The 19999-nt window shown below is 34.4% G+C and overlaps 1 long non-coding RNA gene across 3 annotated transcripts in view; it reads right to left on the reverse strand.

Moving 5' to 3' along the window:
- LOC150099820 (uncharacterized) overlaps nt 1–19999 on the reverse strand; it is a 607255-nt gene that overhangs the window by 82715 nt on the left and 504541 nt on the right. The window contains exon 8 of one of the 3 annotated variants that reach the window (XR_016549420.1): nt 3467–3509. The exons of the other annotated variants lie outside the window; for them this stretch is intronic. This is a non-coding gene — a long non-coding RNA (uncharacterized LOC150099820). Of the gene's footprint in view, nt 1–3466; nt 3510–19999 lie in introns of those variants that run through there. 3 annotated transcript variants of the gene reach the window in all.

The raw sequence follows: 19999 nt of genomic DNA on the forward strand, positions 1-19999 counted from the left end.
CGGATTACAATTCCCTATCATTAAAACGTTTTTCCGATGACAGTACTCTCCACTCATTTGATAAAAAATGCTGTGCCCAAACAACCAACGCTGATCTCTTCATTGGGGTGAGGGAAACCTTATGAACCACAATCATACTAGAAGACGCGTCTCCTTTAGGGAAAAAAAAAGCTCCAGTTTCACCTGTGTAGATCAAACATTCATAACTTCCTCACCGCTTTTACTTAACTGCTGCTAATTTCGTACAAATTCCAGACCCGTCTCATGTTAAAGTGCTCCTCTCGCATTTAGGGTAGTATACCACAATTTTCTTGACGGTTTTCGATAGTCTTAAAAAGGAGGTCAACAGGATCACTTCCATCACTGTCATCACAAGGCGTCGTGCTTTACTTTTAGCACTTTTCTATAATTACTTCAGTGCTCACTTATTTAACTGGACTAGCAGTCATTATTCGTCCACTTTCTGCTAAACTGAATGGCACCAGAAGGTGATTAAGTTTCCCTGAACCAGCTTCTTTTCATCCTCCCCATATTCAATCTTGTGAAAAACCTTTTCGAATCCAATGTTTCCAAAATATTTCAGAAAGTTCCATGTAGTTCTTCTGCCATCACTTGATAGGCAGGATGTTGGTACGTGATGTCTTTTACATGCAACATATTCTATTCATTATCATACAATTCCTGACATTTGCCCTGGGGGGGGATGTGGATATCATCATAGTATTATATGAAAGTTTACATCATTACGATAATTCTCGATAATTGTCCATCGTAAATAAAGTAAGGATTATGTTAAACAGACTTGACTACTTAAAAAAGATTCTTAAATTTAAATATGCAAAAAATATTATCTTCTGCCTGGATTCAAAGCACACTACAATATGGTATATTAAGTTGGGGAGGAATCTATCGCACTACTCTGAAACCTTTAGTCTCGACTCAGAATAAAGTAATTAAAATCTTAGCTAGAAACAAATATTAGGATACTGCAATGTGTAATAAATACACCATACTAAACATACTACCCCTTAGGTATTTATACGTCTATAGGGTACTATTATTCATTTAAAAAAATCGACCGTGAGATGCGGTGATTAATACCCTTGGAGGGTAATGGATGGCAATGCTGTAGCCAATGAAGTTCTAACTGAGGCTCGGCTATTGCTGTTACCCTCCTGCCATGATCAGAGCTTTAATACCTCAATAACACCTTATCCCTACATTGTCCTCTACAGATAACGGGGAAGATGAAAAGCATTCTTGCTTCGCCCCTTTAAGCCAGTCCTTATAAGAACTATTATTCATAAAAAAACGACAACGAATACTTAAATATCAAACAAGATACTTTCTATAGTAGACATAAGGGCCTAAAATATTTAGTTCCAAAAGCAAGTAAAGAAGCAATACACAAAGATTATACTTATTTAGCGCCAAAAGTATTCAACACACTACCTTTAACAATAAGAAATGAAACTAACCCAAACAAATACAAAACTCTAATCAAAGAGTATTTATTTTCCCACAGAAATGAGGAAGCTCTGTTCAAAATAATTGTATAAATTATTGGTTTTTAGCATATTTGTATTCAAAGATCTAGTCTTACGTGTAATACGTAAAATTTAAATACTGTTTAACTGCTTTGTTTTATTTTGTTCCTAATTAATTGTTATGCAACTTTCTCTGTATGACGAAATTTTTTTATCCGCGACTTTATTATGTAATTATATTATAATAATTACATAATTATTATAATATAATTATAATAATATTTATTATTATGTATATTATATGAATGTACATATGTGTATATAATGAAAATCCGTTACATACATTTTTGTAACTTTATGCATGTCGTATACACACATGATTGTTCAACATATTGTACTATTATAGGAAGCTTACAAATAAACATGATTTGATTTGGGGAAAAAAAAAGTTAATCTGCTGTCTGTCAAGATTCCAATACCATCAGATCTCATAATCCGGTCTTCCAAGGCACTTCATACTATATCAATCCACCTAGATCTCTCTCTTCCTCTGATCTTTTTCCTGTCATCTCAGCAAACAACACTTTCTTTGCTAACCTTTCCTCTCCAGTTCTGCTTAGTGACCACTACCTTAGTTCTGCTCGCATATTACTGAATGCTAACGATGTCAAGTTATCCTTCCTAATATCCTCATTTTTAATATGATATTGCCATTGATACCATCTATTCGTTCTTCTAATCTTTCTCAGATCTCTCATATGTTGGGTCTGCAGGTGTTTGATCAGGTGATTTATTTCTAACCCAGTTCTCGGATCCATAAGTTAAAATTCGTTTGCCCGGTGTCTTGTAGTGTTCTCAATAATCTCTCTCTTATTCCATATAAATTTATTTACTTATTACCATGCCAGCTTTACTAATTCTATTGCTATTTCCATATTTAATTGGCTGTCTTCATTCAAGACTGTGCCTGGAAAGCAGTAGTTGATGTTTTCAATCTGCCGATTTTAATCGTCTTTTCATTGCTGATTTTCATACCGAATTTATGACAGCTGTTATTCAATTTAGTCAGAGAACTCTGAAAACTTCTACTTTTAGGTGTACATCATTATCTGAATTAAATAGAGCTCGGTCGAATAATTTCATTCAACCGTTCTGATATCAGGTTTAATACCGCTTCCATTTATAATTTGACCATGTAGATGATGAATAAGAGTGGAGATAATATCCATCCTTGTCGACACCTGGCTTATCATCAAATCACTTTCTTGTATCTCCAGTTCTAACTGGAGATACAAGAAAGTAGTCCCTGTTTGTCTTACAAGTCAAACAGGGACTACGTATTGCCCGATATAATATCTCATTACATTAAATAATTGTAGTGTTTAGCAACTTTTCTCTTTAGCACCCTGTCATTTCTAAATCCACAAAACAAATACAGATTCCTTGTTACCTTCCTATGATTTCTGAACTATTTGTTTTAAAATGAATATCTGATCCCGGAAACACCTATTTGGTGTGAATCCAGTTTGTTCTTCTCTAAGCCTCCTTTCCACAATATTTCTTATCCTCTTGCCAAGTATGCTCGCATAAATCTTACCTTAAATACTCGCTAAGGAAGTTCCTCATTTTAACTCTGACATTGTTTTATTTTTGCAATCTCCAAAATATTTTGCACCTTCCTGATATTTGTCTGTTGCAGACAACTTCCAATATATTTTTAAATTTCTGGGTATAAAATATTAGAGGATTCTCTACTCCTCTGAAGAGCACAGTATTAAACAAAAACTTCGGCCAATTAACCTTTAACAATCTCTCGGTTACTTTCTTATTGGTATAATTATTAAAAACATTGCACTGCAATACGCAATCAGTGTTTTCAATATTTACAAATTGTACGATAATTAATAAAGAACTTACCTGTAATCTGCATTGCCATTAGTGGCGCTGCTATCCCTTGTTACTATGGGAACAAGAAACCCAGGCTGACCTCTAGTGGTATGATTACCGAACAGTTTTTATATGCTGGGAATTGTATTGTTGTATTTTAAGTACGTCAAGCATTGCTTACTCATTTTTTTTAAAATCAAACAAATAGAAATTATTTGCAAGAATATAATTAACAATATCAGTTTTCCAGGCTATAAAAAAAGCCGACATAAAGCAGTTAATGATCAGCATAATAAAATAAGATAAACGCTTGTAAAAAAATTCTACAGGAGTTTATCTTATTTTATTACGTTAATCAGTAATCTAGAATACCGTTTATTCGAAATAACATTCTAATCTTAAAAGCTAAGGCCAAAAACGAAGCAAAAAAAAAAAAAAAGAATAGAAAGGAAAAACTAGAAAATACCTCTTCTTTCCTCTCACGACATCCTGAATATCAAGAAAATACCCGTCTTAGACCTGTCTTGGACGTGTAAAGGAAAATGCAAAAGTACGCATCGTATCTAGAGAGTGGTCAGTGTCCGACTGGCGTTCAAAAGAAGATATATTCGAAGTTTTGTTCGCGCCTCAGCGGCCGCCTGCACTGATCAAAACCACTGTGGAAGAAAAAAAGCCGACAGTCAGCGGAAAAAATGTGGTAGCTCCGAAAAGTTTCGGAGGCTTGAATTTAATGCCGCTATAAGAGACATTCTCACCTACTCTCTCTTCCCCTCCGCCTGTGCTCCCTCCCTTGGTCTCTGCCGCTATCAATGGATGAAGGAGACGAACTACTTCCACCGTCCAATGATCCCAGCCTTCAGATCTTGAGAAACGGGGGGAGGCAAAGGGGGAATACGAAAGGGATTTTTAGGCAAAGTTGGCAGACTTTGCCGAGAGTGATTCGGCAAGTAAAATTGGGTTTTATAGGAAAGTAAGAATGTGTAGGTTTGATATATACTAAAAGTTCAAAACATACAAATGTCGGAAAATGGAATTGGCTGGCTGCGATATTGTAAGGTGAAGAATCGATAAGTCATCTTGTTCAAATGAATTCCAATATTCACATGGAAGGAGAGGATGATCAGTCGTAAAAATAATCGTGGAAATTCGGTCTGAGGTATATTATTTTTGGTAATACTTAATTTCAATTGAAAATGTCCGGATAATGAAAGTTTCGTTGTTAATATCAGCCGGATAAATCTGAAGATTTGTTAATCACATATTTTTTTAAAACCGAATTCATATTTGGGATCAATTTTCTAGGTCACGTTTCTCAAATTCACACATAATTTTGGTTTAATGCACGTAAAAAAAAAAAGCAATTAGTAGTAAATATACGTTTTAAACAGCAAATGCGGTATATTCATTTTATTAGTATCTAAAACTATAAGGTTTAGGCTCCGGTAAGCGGGAGATGTGAGATCACATCGGGTGATGAAAATCATTTACCGTCTAACCAATTTGTGAAAGGAAGTGCGATTAATAGTACAAACTATATTTCTCGTAAATAATCTTAAGTTAACTTTTAATAAACACATGATATAATGAGTTTATTAAGTCTACAAATTTGCCTTTTTGTGGTTTCTACGAACTACAGGATAATTAACGGGGGATACAAAAGGGATTTTTAGGTAAGTTGGAAGATTTTAAAAAAGATGACTATCGATTCTTCGCCTTAAGACAGAAATCATATTGCTAATGATCTGGTAACTCAGTTCATCTCCTAGATGGACTGAATCCTTGACTATTTATTCCTTCACCTGAATGAAGAAAATCTGTGTGGATGGGGTATTATTGAGCAAATGGCTCTAGTCATGGATGAGTAACAGCAATAGCCGAGTGTCAGTTAAAACTTCATTACCATCCGTTATCCTGGAAATCCTAAAAAGGACTCACACATTGACAATTTTCACTCATCCTATCTGGTAACGTCCTTAAAAGTAGTGGCTACATGGGCGAAGCAAGAATGCTTTTCATATTCCCCGTTATTGATCATGGCAAGAGGGTAACAGCAATAGCCGAACCTCAGTTAGACCTTCATTGGCTACAGCATTGCCATCCATTACTCTCCCTGTGTACCCATTTTAATCGCCTCGTACGACATGCATTAACTACATTGGGACTATTCTTATCCCGGCAACCACACGGGGATGTCTGGTAACGAAAAAATTCAATAGGTGATTTATATGATTACTACATGAAAATGTGGGCGGTATATTAGTAAAAACATGTTAAAAAAAACTAAATTTTATTTCAGGGGCAGAAAAATTACTCTTTACTTAAGTGTAAATTTGGTTTACTTTACTTAAATTTTGAAATATTTTTCTAAATACAGTTACAAGGGTAGTTTTAAATTGCTCAATTCAGACAATTGGAATTTAATTCATTGTAAAATATCTTTATTGAAGTACATGAAAATAGAGAATATTAAAGATCCAACATTATATTTCAAAGCCGAATATTTGTAGAAACTATGAAAGTCGTACAAGTTAAAGTCACTCCAAGGCTGAGGATTGTATTTTCGTTAGCTCTGTGGTCACATTTGCGAAACTTAGTTTCTAAAAGCATTCGGTTTCGAAATAATGTTCGATCTTTAATATCCACTATTTCTATATAACTTACGTCGCCGAAATGAAACCGTATGGTTCTTTCTTTATTATTTTCTTTATTCAAGTATTCAAAACGGAAGTGATTTTGACGTAGTCTCCTTATCAATGTTTATGCTGTAAAAATTTTAGTTTTATATCGCAACGGTCTTTAAATAAATTCATGCAATCTCTCTCTCTCTCTCTTTTTTTTTTTTTTTTTTTTTTTTTTTTTTTTTTTTTGTCAGGCAAAAAAGACTGAAAAGAAAAAAAAACTATCCCGTAATCAAGTTTGGGTGATGTTCACCATTTAGTATTTAAATGCCTTTGTTTACTTTTAACTCCAGGTAGTAATACTTCCAGCCTATCCCACTGCGATGCTCAAGGTAAGAATTATAATTAAATACGCCAATTATAAAGGATGCGCACTTCTACCAGTTTTCTGTGCGAGCATCACTTTTAACAAATTAGGTTATTTTGAGAGCAGAAAGGCTTTAAAGTAGTGTTGTGCTCGCATTTAATTATAATTTCTTTTGCAAATATGAAGATTCTTAAATAAAACAGCATCATTAAACAAAGGATAGGTAGTGAATGGGAGGAAGGAACTATATTAAGACAATATGACAAGCGACATTGTTTTCACACAGCACTCAACAAGAAGAGGCATACATGTTTCTAAGAGCAGTAAAATCAAAAGAAAACTGTTAAAAAAAATCTGACGTTTTAAAACGGAGTGCTTATAATCGGAGTGTTAGAACAGGTTGAGTGGTTTAAGTTTTTTCAGAGCACAAAGAATATAAAATGAGCAAAAATAAAACTACATCTCCAGCAGGATACGCTAATTTCTTCAAAATCATTTTTTTTTTCTTTACAAAAAAATCTGTTGGGATCATTGTTTTTTTTGTGTGGGTCTTCTTTGTACTTTCATATTTTTCTAAGTCTGATTTGTCTTTAAAATATAGCACCCATCTCAGTAATATTCCCAGATATGTTTTTCCCCTCACCACCTTCGAGTGAAACTTCTACCAATTACAGACATTTCAATCGAAGATGCACAATAGCTCAAAGTTAAGATGTAAGAAAAGGAATTGTCCAACTGAACCCAAGATAAACGTTATAAAAAAATAAATAAATGCACACCACACAGTAAACAGAAAAGGCTTATTCCAAATTCAAGGCTGTCCCATCTTTACACACACACACATATATAAACTCTGCGAAATTAAGCTTATAAAATAAGGAAATGGGTAACATCAATATCCTAAAATATTAATCTACTAATCTTACCATATTATTTATTTAAAAATAAACAGCACAAATAGAATATCACACTGTCAACCTAGATTATACTGACCTTCGGTATTATGGATTTCATCATAATATTAACGAATGCAGGCCTAATGTTTGAGTATGTCCCTAATTGAGGTTTATTCGATTTGCGACACATTCTTGCAGCAACTCTAACATGAGATGAAACTGAAAGTTAGCTTAATAAGTGTAATTAAGAAAGCGGAATCCATGATATAGCTCCTGAGGAAAAACAGTTTTCTATTCAAAATGCTTACAAAAATATATTCGGCTTTTTAAAATTAGGGAAAAAATGAGTAAAATATTATTTTTATACTGCATAATTGTGATTTTAATTAGTTAATTTTATAGTATTTAAAATTATAATTTTTTATTTTTTGACAATTAACTTTCTTTATAAAGGACACCTTATATGATTATGTGTAACTGAATGTTATATATCATCAGTTGATATTGTGTCATTTGCGTTAAGTCATTAGCACTAACGTTGTCATATGAGAAATTTGCTACCGATCAGAATTTAATGAGCTTAATAGTGATCCTTTTGGACCACTCAGTGAGATTTAGTAATCTTGTAGATCATTCAGAGTTTTTGTAGAGGTAATGTCCGCACTTTACCTCAATTAGTACCTTCAGTAAAATACAATTCTTTAGGAAGCATTTTAAAATATTTCGAATGTGTGATAAAGGTAGTAATACTTTTTCGTGACCCCAACATCCATTTTATTTGAGACCTGGAAGATGTGACGAAGTCCAATATTTCTGGAGGAGTGTTTTCAGAGTATTTTATCACTCATGGATTTCTAGCTCTTCGTAAGTGTTTTTTTTTTTTTTTTTTTTTTTTAATATAAGGATCACTTAAAGAAACGGATGTGGTATGTTTCCATGGTAAACATAGGTACCTTTTGTGTTTGTGTGTGTGTGTGAGTGAGAGAGAGACAGAGAGAGAACACGTGCTCTATTCATTCAAAACATTCTATGTTTAAGTGCAACTTACATCAAAAATCATCTTTATTATACAAGCGAAAAAACAAAGACGATATTTAAGGGTGTTAAGGGGTAGTATCTTTACAATAAAAATAATATCTTTACATAAAAATCAATGTCCACAATATGTTCTGCTAGCTTATAAGCACGCATGTCACCGATGATATTATGCATATCGTTAATAAATGCTATGAAGAAACAGGTTTCAGAGTTTTACACCCACGAAAGCCCTCGTATTCATATTAAATATTAACGTACGGTAATAAATAATAATTATAGTTAAAATTAAATCAGAAATAGTTCCTTTTTCCCGTTGTACTCGGAAAATTCTCAACTAATATTATACTTCCAATACATTACTGAATATTTTAGCTCTAAAGAGTGAATATTTATTTGCTTAACGCTTATGAGATGAGAGCCAATCGACCGTGAGATGCGGTGATTAATACCCTTGGAGGGTAATGGACGGCAATGCTGTAGCCAATGAAGTTCAACTGAGGCTCGGCTATTGCTGTTACCCTCTTGCCATGATCAGAGCTTTAATAGCTCAATAACACCTTATCCCTACACTGTCCTCTACAGATAACGGGGAAGATGAAAAGCATTCTTGCTTCGCCCCTTTAAGCCAGTCCTTTTAAGGACTTTAACACTTATGATGCGCAGAGTGATATAAGACATAAAATGTTTCCATAAACAGCTTAATAAATAATTCCCGCATATATTAGCGGACTACAGTAAAGCTAATAAATAATGTACATCGACCGCGCTTTGTTTTTATACCCTTTGACCGTTAAATTATTCGAATTTGATTGTCAAGCTATTCGGGTTTATCCTCTCCATGAAATTGGTACAGGTGGTTCTGTTACGGCATAAATATTAGGATCGAGTTATATTTTGGCCCAAATAATTCGCCTCACGTATACGGACAGGCACGTAGCAGCACAAGGTTGGTTAATGTTTTAGCGCAGAGACAGATGAATGTGGAAATGAATAAATGAGAGAACTGACTTGCCACTGACAACAGTAGCGCGAGAAACGTGGAGCCCACAATACCTCGCGTGAAGCGATGTAGCTGGCGTTTGTCATAAATAATATATTTCCTTTTTAATCACGCGATACTTTCATTTAGTAGTACAAGGAAGAAATATTTTACTTGTACTTATTACTTTTTTTTGAAATACAAACTTTCATTTCTTTCGCGTTCACTTTAATTTAGTTTCTTTATTTTGTATTAAGTTCCAGGGATGCGAATTACGAAAGAAAAAAAAAAACTTTTTTTTTTATGAATAACAATCTAATAACCCAATATAAATGAAGATTTTCGTACTCTAGTTTAAGTTTAGTTTATGGCAAATTCAAGAATTAATCTAAGCGTGAAAGAGAGAATTAGCTACACTCGGCGAATTTTAAATAAAATACAAATGTGTCAAATAAGTTCGCAGTTGATATGAATCAGTCTTTGAAATTAGGCTTAACAAGTGGAGGGAGAATTATTTAAACACAAGTTTCACCCCGCCCCCCTAATACTCGACCGTTTTCTTATAAATATACATTAAATGATCTAATCAGACTGTTCAGAATTATAATTTTGTTTCAACAACTGTTATTGTTCGAAGAGTTCCATTTTCCCCCAGAGAGATCCATTCTGCCTACTCTTGAAGTGGAAAAATAGAATTCCATCGCAAAAGAGCAACTAAAAGTCAAGCATCTGACGCCACTGGCTGAAAAATATGAACACCAGAAACACGAGAAAAAGCTTCACTCAAAAATGATGGTTGTAATCGTGCAATGTAATACGAGATCGGATTTTTTGATGCATTCTAGACGGATCACGCTCCAGAGGATTGTGGCAGTGAGAGAGTGATCGATGGGAGAAGCAGATGAAGGGACCAATTTCAACACAGCAACACTCTGGATAGTGAGGAGATAACAATATTCAGACTCGCAGACAGGAGGGGGGGGGAGGAGTGAATGTTCCGTAGAGGAACATTCATAATTCAATTTTATGTATTTATTTAATAAAATATGCTCTTTCTATGAGGGGAATCTGAATTACAATTCCATGGGGGGGAAGGAAGATGTTTTACAGTGCTTATCCATTGGAGAACTTTCGGCAATACGTCGAACCAAGATCTAAAAAACAAAATAATAAGAAATGCCGATACACACGGTTTGACTCCTAAATACGTTTCATTGATCCCACGGACAGTTGGATAGACATAAATCTCGCTTGATACATATGGAACGTGGGTTAAGAACCCGGCCATCCTATAGTTGAATATTTAAACAAGATAACTGACTTAAGATGTCGAATGCCTTTTCAAAAATTTATGAATTTTTTACGCTTATGAAAGCCAAAGTTTTTAGATCCCATATTAGTGTATTATTGCGGAGAGCAAGAGGGTTATAAAAAAACATCAAACGTCCAGACTTGGACATCTGAATTTGAACATGTTTAGTCCTTATAAGGACTGGCTTAAAGGGGCGAAGCAAGAATCCTTTTCATCTTCCCCGTTATCTGTAGAGGACAGTGTATGGATAAGGTGTTATTGAGCAATTAAAGCTCTGATCATGGCAAGAGGGTAACAGCAACAGCAGAGCCTCAGTTAGAACTTCATTGGCTACAGCATTGCCATCCATTACCCTCCAAGGGTACCAATTTTAGTCGCCTCGTACGACATGCATTAGCTACATTGGTGCTATTCTTATCCCGGCCACACACGGGGAAACATCTTTAGTCAGTGTATCAACTTTATTTGTATCAAATGATTTCTAACCATATTACGGTGTTCAAGGGAATTTTTAGCAAATTAGGAATTTAGGAGTTTAAGCAAATTAGGAATTGGTCAAGATATTGCTTGTATAATCATTGCTCTTTTCCTAACCAATTAAATTGATAATAAATTAATTTGTCGATTCCGTTCTCGGAAGGAGCCGGTTTTACTGAGTAACAAATAATTTCATCTTGTTCTACTCCGTTGGACGCAAACATCACTTCATTATACAAAATCCTTACAATGCAGCTATGATAATAATTAACAGCAGACAACAATGAAATTAATTGTTTAATAAATGTTGCAACAATCACAGCATATTCTGATAGCATATTTCCCCAGTAATGTTCCAGTGGTGTAGGTTGTACTTTAACCTATTTTCTTCTGGTTCCTATGCATAAATGACCTTCTTTCACCCCAGTAATCTTATAAGTTTTCCAATGAGAGTTTGTTCAATTCCTCCTACTTATTAACCAAAACCATGAAGCGCAAAACTTTCAAAACTTCTTTCCACAAATGCTTCAAAAACATGCTGGCTTCAACATTACTCAGTGGAGTGAGGATAACCATGCCCACCTTCTACGAAATTTAATCCGCTATCTGCTTTGAAACATAACACACTATCAGTTGTTTCACATATACAGGAAAATATGAAATAAAAATGAATTTAAAAGAAATCCGCTTATAGATGTCTGGTTAAAAAAAAATAGCAAATATGCATATGCCATTGTCAAACATTTTGCTAAATTCTCTGCGTATTCTTATTAAAGCGCTTTTCCCAATTCAAACTGCGAATTCCTTTTTAAAATTAATAATTCTTGTTCCATCTTATCATTAGTTACGAAAGACTAAGCATAATCACCTGAGACCCTTTAAGACGAATCGCACTCAAGACAGAAATTCACACAACTGCGATTTCGTATTCGAGTAATAAATTAACCAGAACTTAATTAGCAGGACCAGAAAATGACAAATTCTGTAATGACAGTTTGACAGACAGTTACTTAATTTGCATAAATTGTTATCACTGATTATGACGGAAACGTCAGGAGCCTGCAATGCAAGAACTATGTTGCATTTAATTAATTTGTCGATCCCCAACAATTAAGAGCGAGTCTCGCGTGCGTTTACTCCGTCTCTCTGTAACAAGCGCGGATAGATTTCGTTGGGTGGACAAATGAGACGAAAGTGAAGATTTTAACGGATTGAGAGCTAAAGATAACTGAAAAGTAGAGTGAAGGCAATAACCGCCAAAATATTCTGCTTTTATGTATCATACAATGAAAACAATACGCATGATTTGCTATTCACTTGATCAAACAATGAAAGAATGATGCCGACAAATTTAACTTATTCTTAAAAGTGCTGATAACAATACACAGTAAACACCTACCGGCCAAAATATGAACAATGAATTCGTTCCTTCATTGTTACCATGATTATAAAGAATCTTTTAATTTGCCATGTTTTAAATTAACAACCGTTTTTCTAAACAAAACATTGTGACAAAATTAAGTGTAATAAGCACTATAAAAACTAATAATATTGCTTAAATATTTCGTTTAAATAACAACCCATCCAAATGCGAACCCAACGGAAATGTATTAAATATTAATAACGAGTAAGACGATAATAGAAAATATTATATTAGTAAAAAAAGGCTCGTACTAAATGTTTTATATTAATGTGACCATATTTCGTAGTGTACTACCAAATTTTTATGATTATTGCATTCAACATGAAGAGCATCTGTTTATGAGCATGTTATTAACTCACCACAGACTACAATTAGAGTAAGCTCCCTGGGCAATTCCATAAATACTAAAAACGTTCATAGATATCTAAGATATGAATAATTAAGAATAAACAATTTACTAAATATGTGAGTTTGAAAACTAATTTCAAAAGATACAATTTGAAGGAAGTTCTAAAATTTATGAACATTAACTTACGATTTGTTCAAAAGAATTTAAAGATATAATAAATTAAACTTACACCTTAAGTGACAATAGCAACACTCGATTTCAAGGATGCAACTCCCAAAGAAATCAAAGGCACCTCTGATATTCTAGATAGAAATGGGGAAATATTTTTCCCTAAATGAATGCTATCATTAAATATTATTTACCTTTGTGGAACAGACATAAGTTTGGAAGTGGTCAGATAGGACATCTAAGGCTATAAGGCGAGTATACATTTAATTGCTTGGGATTTCACTTTGTATCTGTTTTGTAATTAAAAGTTCCTTGCATTCGGGAGGGAACTTAAACCCAAGTCTGTCCAACCATATTCCATTAAAATAAAATAACACAGCAAATATATACAAGGATTTATGATAGCGACCACCAACCTTTGATTATGTTATATAACAGCGAGAAGCAGTGGCGCACCCAGAGGGGGGGGGGAAAGGGGCTTGCCCCCAAAGAAAAAGAAAAAAAAAATTCTAGAAAAATTTCCAAAAATCTTTTTCTAATTAAAATTCATTTTTTTATTTATGTTGTGTCGTATCTTCTATTTCTATACTACTTATGAATTATCGATCATTGTAGATGCTCAATCAGATCGTATGCGATGCGTAGTGTCTAAAAAAGTCTACTCAACCCCTCCCCCCCTCAAGATTAAATCCTGAGTGCGCTACTGGTGACAAGTTGCATTTTTAGAGACACTTGTTAGGTTTTACATTTTTTTAATCTTCTAGACCGTTTTCTTCTACCAACTTCAACATGTAAGCACCATCCTTCACCACTGTGATTTCCATGTCTATATCGGTAGCCCAGACCTCGTCTACGCAAAGGATTGCCTCGGTGAAGCACCCTCTCCATAGTAACTTTTCTATAAGATATCAACGTAGTTTTCGTCTGAAATGTGATTTCTTCCTTTGAATGCACCAACTGCCCGATATGATTGTACTTCGTTTATGCTATGACAAAAATAAGGTTTTCACTATCACTAAACCCACTTATTTGCGAGCAGACGTTCTTCAGAAAAGATGCCTATTGAATCTCTTGATGCTGACCTGCTTACTTTTCATGAGTTCCATCGCTTTCCGATATCTGCTGCCATGACAATACTGTACGTCTCTATATAGCACTAGATTCTTGTAAAGTATCAACACATTCAGTATATTTTGTGTATTCTACTGTTATATCAGTATAGAATACACAAAATTTTATTTTATCATTTTAATTTAAAATACTGCATTATGTACAACGCGCCCTACTTTCTCTCGAAATATTTTCTTCATCACGTATGCATTCATTAGCATCTACTACAAAAAATCATTTTAGTGTGCTCAAAGTTTATATTTACTTACTGAAGTCCAACTACAAAATTAAAGCGTATATCTTTAATATATTAAATGTTCAGACAAGAAAAAATGCTGTTCTGGTGAAGTAAAATTAATAATATACGAAAGAGTATTGAAAATGTTTGCACTATATAATTATAGCAAAAATTTGGTTCCGTTTTAACCAACCAATCAAACAAAGCAACCAAAAATAGTTACCATGGCGATTTTGAAACATTCTGAAGAATTGCATAACCCGAGTTCATAATATAATATAAGAAATTTGAGAAAGCCTTTATTATTATAATTATTATATTTAAATTTTAACATGTTTATTAATTTGAAAAAATAAAAATACAAATTTTTAAATAATGACAAAGAATTATATTAATAAAATCTTGAAATAGTAACTACATCACTAACAGTAATAACAATACTTTAATACAAAAGAAAAATTATCAGCAGACATTTTCTCTGGTTGGGGAGAATTGAATCGACCGTGAGATGCGGTGATTAATACCTTTGGAGAGTAATGGATGGCAATGCTGTAGCCAACGAAGTTCTAACTGAGGCTCGGCTATTGCTGTTACTCTCCTGCCATGATCAGAGCTTTAATAGCTCAATAACACCTTATCCCTACACTGTCCTCTACAGATAACGGGGAAGATGAAAAGCATTATTACTTCGCCCCTTTAAGCCAGTCCTTTTAAGGACATTTTCTCTAGGTCCACCGACACTTTCTGGCTGTCGGTGGACCTAGTGGATTTCAACACTAATCAATGTCGGTCTCAAAAACTTTTACTGTGTAAAGGTTTTAGAGACCGGTGAGGCTCGGCTATTGCTGTTACCCTCATCGATAAGATCACAATTGAAAGTAAAATCAAAATTTTCAGTTTTATAAGAAATGGGTGTGGTGTTTTTTTTTTATTTCCTGTTTCAAAGATTGTAAAGTTCTGTGATCCTACTTAGTGCAATAATAATTTCCACTGTCTTCGGAGAACAAAAATTATAAATAAATAAAAAGTAATAATAAATAAACATTTAAAAAAAAGTATAAATAAATAAAATAAGGATTAAGAGAAGTCAAGCAAACATATTAATAAAATCTACACCACAATATTACAAAAATGCAAATGCTATTAACAAGAGCGATGTAATTTCTTGGAGTATTTCATCCCCGTGTGGTGGCAGGGATGAGAATAGCCCCCACTGTAGCCCATGCAGGTCGTACGAGGCGACTAAAATGGGTACCCGAGAAGAGTAATGGATGGCAATGCTGTAACCAATGAAGTTCTAACTGAGGCTCAGCTATTGCTGTTACCCTCTTGCCCTCTACAGATAACGGGGATTATCAAAAGCATTCTTGCTTCGCCCATCTAGCCAAAAATAATAATAATAATCTTGGAGTATTTTGTGTTAAAGTAAACGCTACTTAGCAAAATAATGAATTTAAAGACCAAGCATTAGCATGTTATTCGAAAAACTACTGTGCAGATTTTTCTAATAGTGCGGTATTTTTTCACCATCGTTCTGTATCATGTCTTTATCTAAAATTATCGCCGGCAACTCGTATAACTCTGCACGCTACATTAATGAAATTTTATGAATTAATTCCTTAATGATGTTTGCCGGTAATTTATATCAATAATGTAATTCTGGTATTTTTAACTTGGCATTTTTAAATGACTTTTTTCTTTGGGAGTTTTCAATGTTTTTGTCTGAATAATAAACAGCTATAGAGCTGTTGCTAAAACAAACAACTTGAGGAACTTTCATTGTTGCATGACTCGAATACCAATTTTAATATGCAAATTAGTACTCGGTTAATCTACATGTTAACCAGTTTTTACCTGCAAGTGCAATTCATCCTCAAATGAATACCAACTCTGATATTTACTTTGACCGCGCGAATACACACACGTACAAAAGTAAATGGTAGTTAGTTCAATATTCATTCCCACTTGGCTGCTTTAGCTTAGTCACGTTTTTCAGAGAAAACCTCATATTGCAAAGATTGAAGGGTGCTTAAGTATTTCACCAACCACAATCAGTTTTTCCACGTTCGAAGCTTCCGGAAGAAAAAATGATTATATCGACTGGAATGAAAATAAATAACATACTACCTAAATTAATTATTTTAAGAGCTGACGTTTCGCCAGCTCAGGCGAGCATTATCAAAGGCGCTTTAGATACATTCACCGAAAACTGACAATGAAACATCCTTGTTAAGAAAGGCAGTCACGTGCGTGGAAGGAGACAGGGTGTTCTACGTGGTGATCTGCGATTACTGCCGACAGGAATATATAGCAATGTGCTAAAATTTATTTATTATTAGACCATAAATTCTATTACAGTTAGCCGGATTCTCTAGAACTTGAACCGCTCACGGAAAGAGTCCGTAATTTAAATTGGGATTTGTGTTATGAAACACCGTGAAGGTGTTTTCAATCATGGAATGTTGCTCGACTCCTATTTGGCTGAGTTATGTTATTAAATATAAATATTTGAGAGTCCTTTTCACAGATCATACTCCACACCATGCGAAGCATCCTTACACCACTGCTGCCACTACAATAAATAACATTTCTATATGGTGGTTCATCTGAAGAACTCTCATCCGAATTCACTACAGTCTACCACAGTTTTGCTGTTTAATCAGAGGGCCTTTCGTGGTGCAGAAGTAAAGTTGAATGTCGTCTGGTATCACGTTCGGTTTGCTGGGCTCTTATTATTTTTTTGAAACAAATTTCTACGGTGGATGTCCATTCCTAGTGGCGAAAATCCACTAATTCATGTACAGGTATAGTTTTTTTTTCCAACCTTTCCCTGTCCCTTTGTATCAGTTTTATGGGATTTGCTCGATTCATTTTAATGACTTTAACCCCAGCTATCGGGATGATCAAGCTTTCTGACTAAAATATTAGCCAAATGATAAGAACTCGCTGTAAACCATTGAACTCGATACCGATTTCTCCACCCCTGATCCATTAAAAGTACATTACATATAGATTGTATGGGAAATGCTGCTCTAAACCTCGTTCAATTTCTAATATTCTATACAAATAGAATTAATCGTACCGCTAGCTAAGGATATCTTAAATTCTTACAACGCAATATAGGCGTTCATTACGGGAAGGTATTTCGAGTTCAAATATATGTAATTTTAAGTAACGTTTTTATGTATTTGGTGTGCACTACAGGAAATTTTATACTCTAAGTAAACAGGATCAAGATGAAATTTCATTAAAATTGGTCAAGTGGTTGAAGAGAAAATCAATGCAGATAATCTCTTATTGTAATTTTCTGTTAGCTATTAATTTACTAGATGAAAATTTTGAAGTGATTTAGTAAAACGATTAGGGTAGCTAATTTGAACTCAAAGAATGCATCATCCATGAATTGAACATTTTAATGTCATAATTCAGTGTCATCATGACATTATAATGTTCAATTCATGGATGATCTCTTATAATGTAATACGATAAAGCATTCACCCACAGATCTAACGTGCCAAAGATCTGAAGCATGAAATTTAGTTGGTCGAAGAAAATGGATGCAAAATATTCATTTCAGTTGTAAATTGGGTAACAAAACAGACATGAATCGAGTTATTTTTATTGCTCCAGCTTTATCTTTTGACACGTGTTATAACTCATGTTTACAACCTTCGTTTCATCAAGCATTTGGAAGAATCTTTTATACAAATCTGCACATCGGAACTAATCAAATACCTTCAGCACCTTACAAGCGCACAAAAAAAAAAAAAAAAAAAAAAAAAAAAAACGACGTACAGCACACAACACGGACATGCCAGTTTCCTGTCACTTTATCTCGTACAAGCAATTCAGCGCACGGTAGAAATATGAGTCCCTTGAGCCAAAAGATGATTAGATGTTATATCTCAACTTTACTGCGTTCGTATGCGAACCTTATACTGACAACTTTCTTTTACGCGCTAGTCCTTTTTTTTTTTTTTATTATTATTTTGTTTTTAACAGAACGCGCTCCCGCGCTGCCTCAACAGTTGGAAACTTCAGTGGTAGGAAATAGTGGAGGTTCCCGAGTGGTAGCGGACGAAAAGAAGTGGCGCACACTGGCATAAAGTACACACGTGTGACAAGCGGCACGCGAATAAATAAGGGTTGTGATACACGGCTAGGCAGAGCGGAGATGTTATGAAATGTACAGAGTCATCTCTTCGGTTCCCGATAGGACACCTATCGGACGTGGCCTACAAAAAAAAAGCATATTTCAACTTTGTGCGATATTTTCCGTTTGCAGTAAACACAAACGCAAAAGGAAAAGTGACAAAGAGATTTGGAAGTATAAACTGACCGGCAAAGACACGAAGATGCCACTTAAATAAAAGGAAGGTTGCATTTCGGAGAGGTTGAACATGGCATTAGAAAATAACATGTCGTGCTGTGTGTGGGGGGAGGGGGCGCATCCACACACACACACATTCAGTTCCAGAAACATCATTCTAAATCAAGCGTTATTTTATTAATAAAACTAGAAAATTCAACACCATATACGGGGGGAGGAGAGACAAAGGTGTTTCCTGATGTCTCTCCCTGATGTTTCCTTTTTGAGTATTATTTTTATCCATTTTATCCATTAAATTCTCAATTTACAAAATTCTTGGTCTGGCCTACCGCTTAACATTCCATTCTTTCTCCATCCTAAGAACAGGCTTTAACTTTTATAGACAACGCTACTTATGCAAATGTAATAGAAGTCTCTTTTAATAATGATTGATTATGGTTAGTCCGAGACATTACTAATTGCTTCATGAAAATGAGCGGGACATTCCTATGCTAGTCATGAACAAGCTCGCTTAGAATCACTTAACGGAAGTAGCTTACCATATTAGCGTGAGATTCAGACTAGTGAATACTGTATTTCCGCGTTGACTGAAACTGAATGTTTCAGTGTATATTAGTTCACGTATTTCAATATAATGAGAGGAAAATATTTCGAAATTTGATCAGTTTAAAAATGATTCAAACTACTTTTTTTAATATAATCACGTGCAAAATAAATAAATAATTCATATTTGGACAAAAGTTTCTTATTAATAAACAGCTACTGTTATTTTTATTAAAAATAAGAGCACACCTTTTATAATTTAATATAAATGCTTTTTAATTTTGGAGAATGAAATTTGTTATTTTAGAGAGCCTTGGTGTGATTCATTCAATCCAATACCCCAATACCCTTGGAGGGTAATGGATGGCAATGCTGTAGCCAATGAAGTTCTAACTGAGGCTCGGCTATTGCTGCTACCCTCCTGCCATGATCAGAGCTTTAATTGCTCAATAACACCTTATCCCTACACTGTCCTCTACAGATAACGGGGAAGATGAAAAGCATTCTTGCTTCGCCCCTTTAAGCCAGTCCTTATAAGGACTAAGGATTGTTATTTTAAGTATTCAGAATTGCCTTAAAGATAAAGACGTATCTCACTCCTACTTGGGAAGCAATGCGAGAAAAAAAAAATCACTTTTTTCAGGAGTTGTTTCCATTCAACTAATAACCTGGAGTTTGTTATTCCCAGTTCGATAGAATGCAACACTAATAACTTCAGGAAAGTGCTTAGTGTTGCGAAATGCAATTGAAAATATGTATAAAACGCCATTACCTTTT

Source organism: Typopeltis vanoorti, chromosome 14, assembly GCF_054136105.1.
Source record: "Typopeltis vanoorti isolate ZY-2024b chromosome 14, IOZ_Tvanoo_1.0, whole genome shotgun sequence".
Taxonomy (NCBI): Eukaryota; Metazoa; Arthropoda; class Arachnida; order Uropygi; family Thelyphonidae; genus Typopeltis; species Typopeltis vanoorti.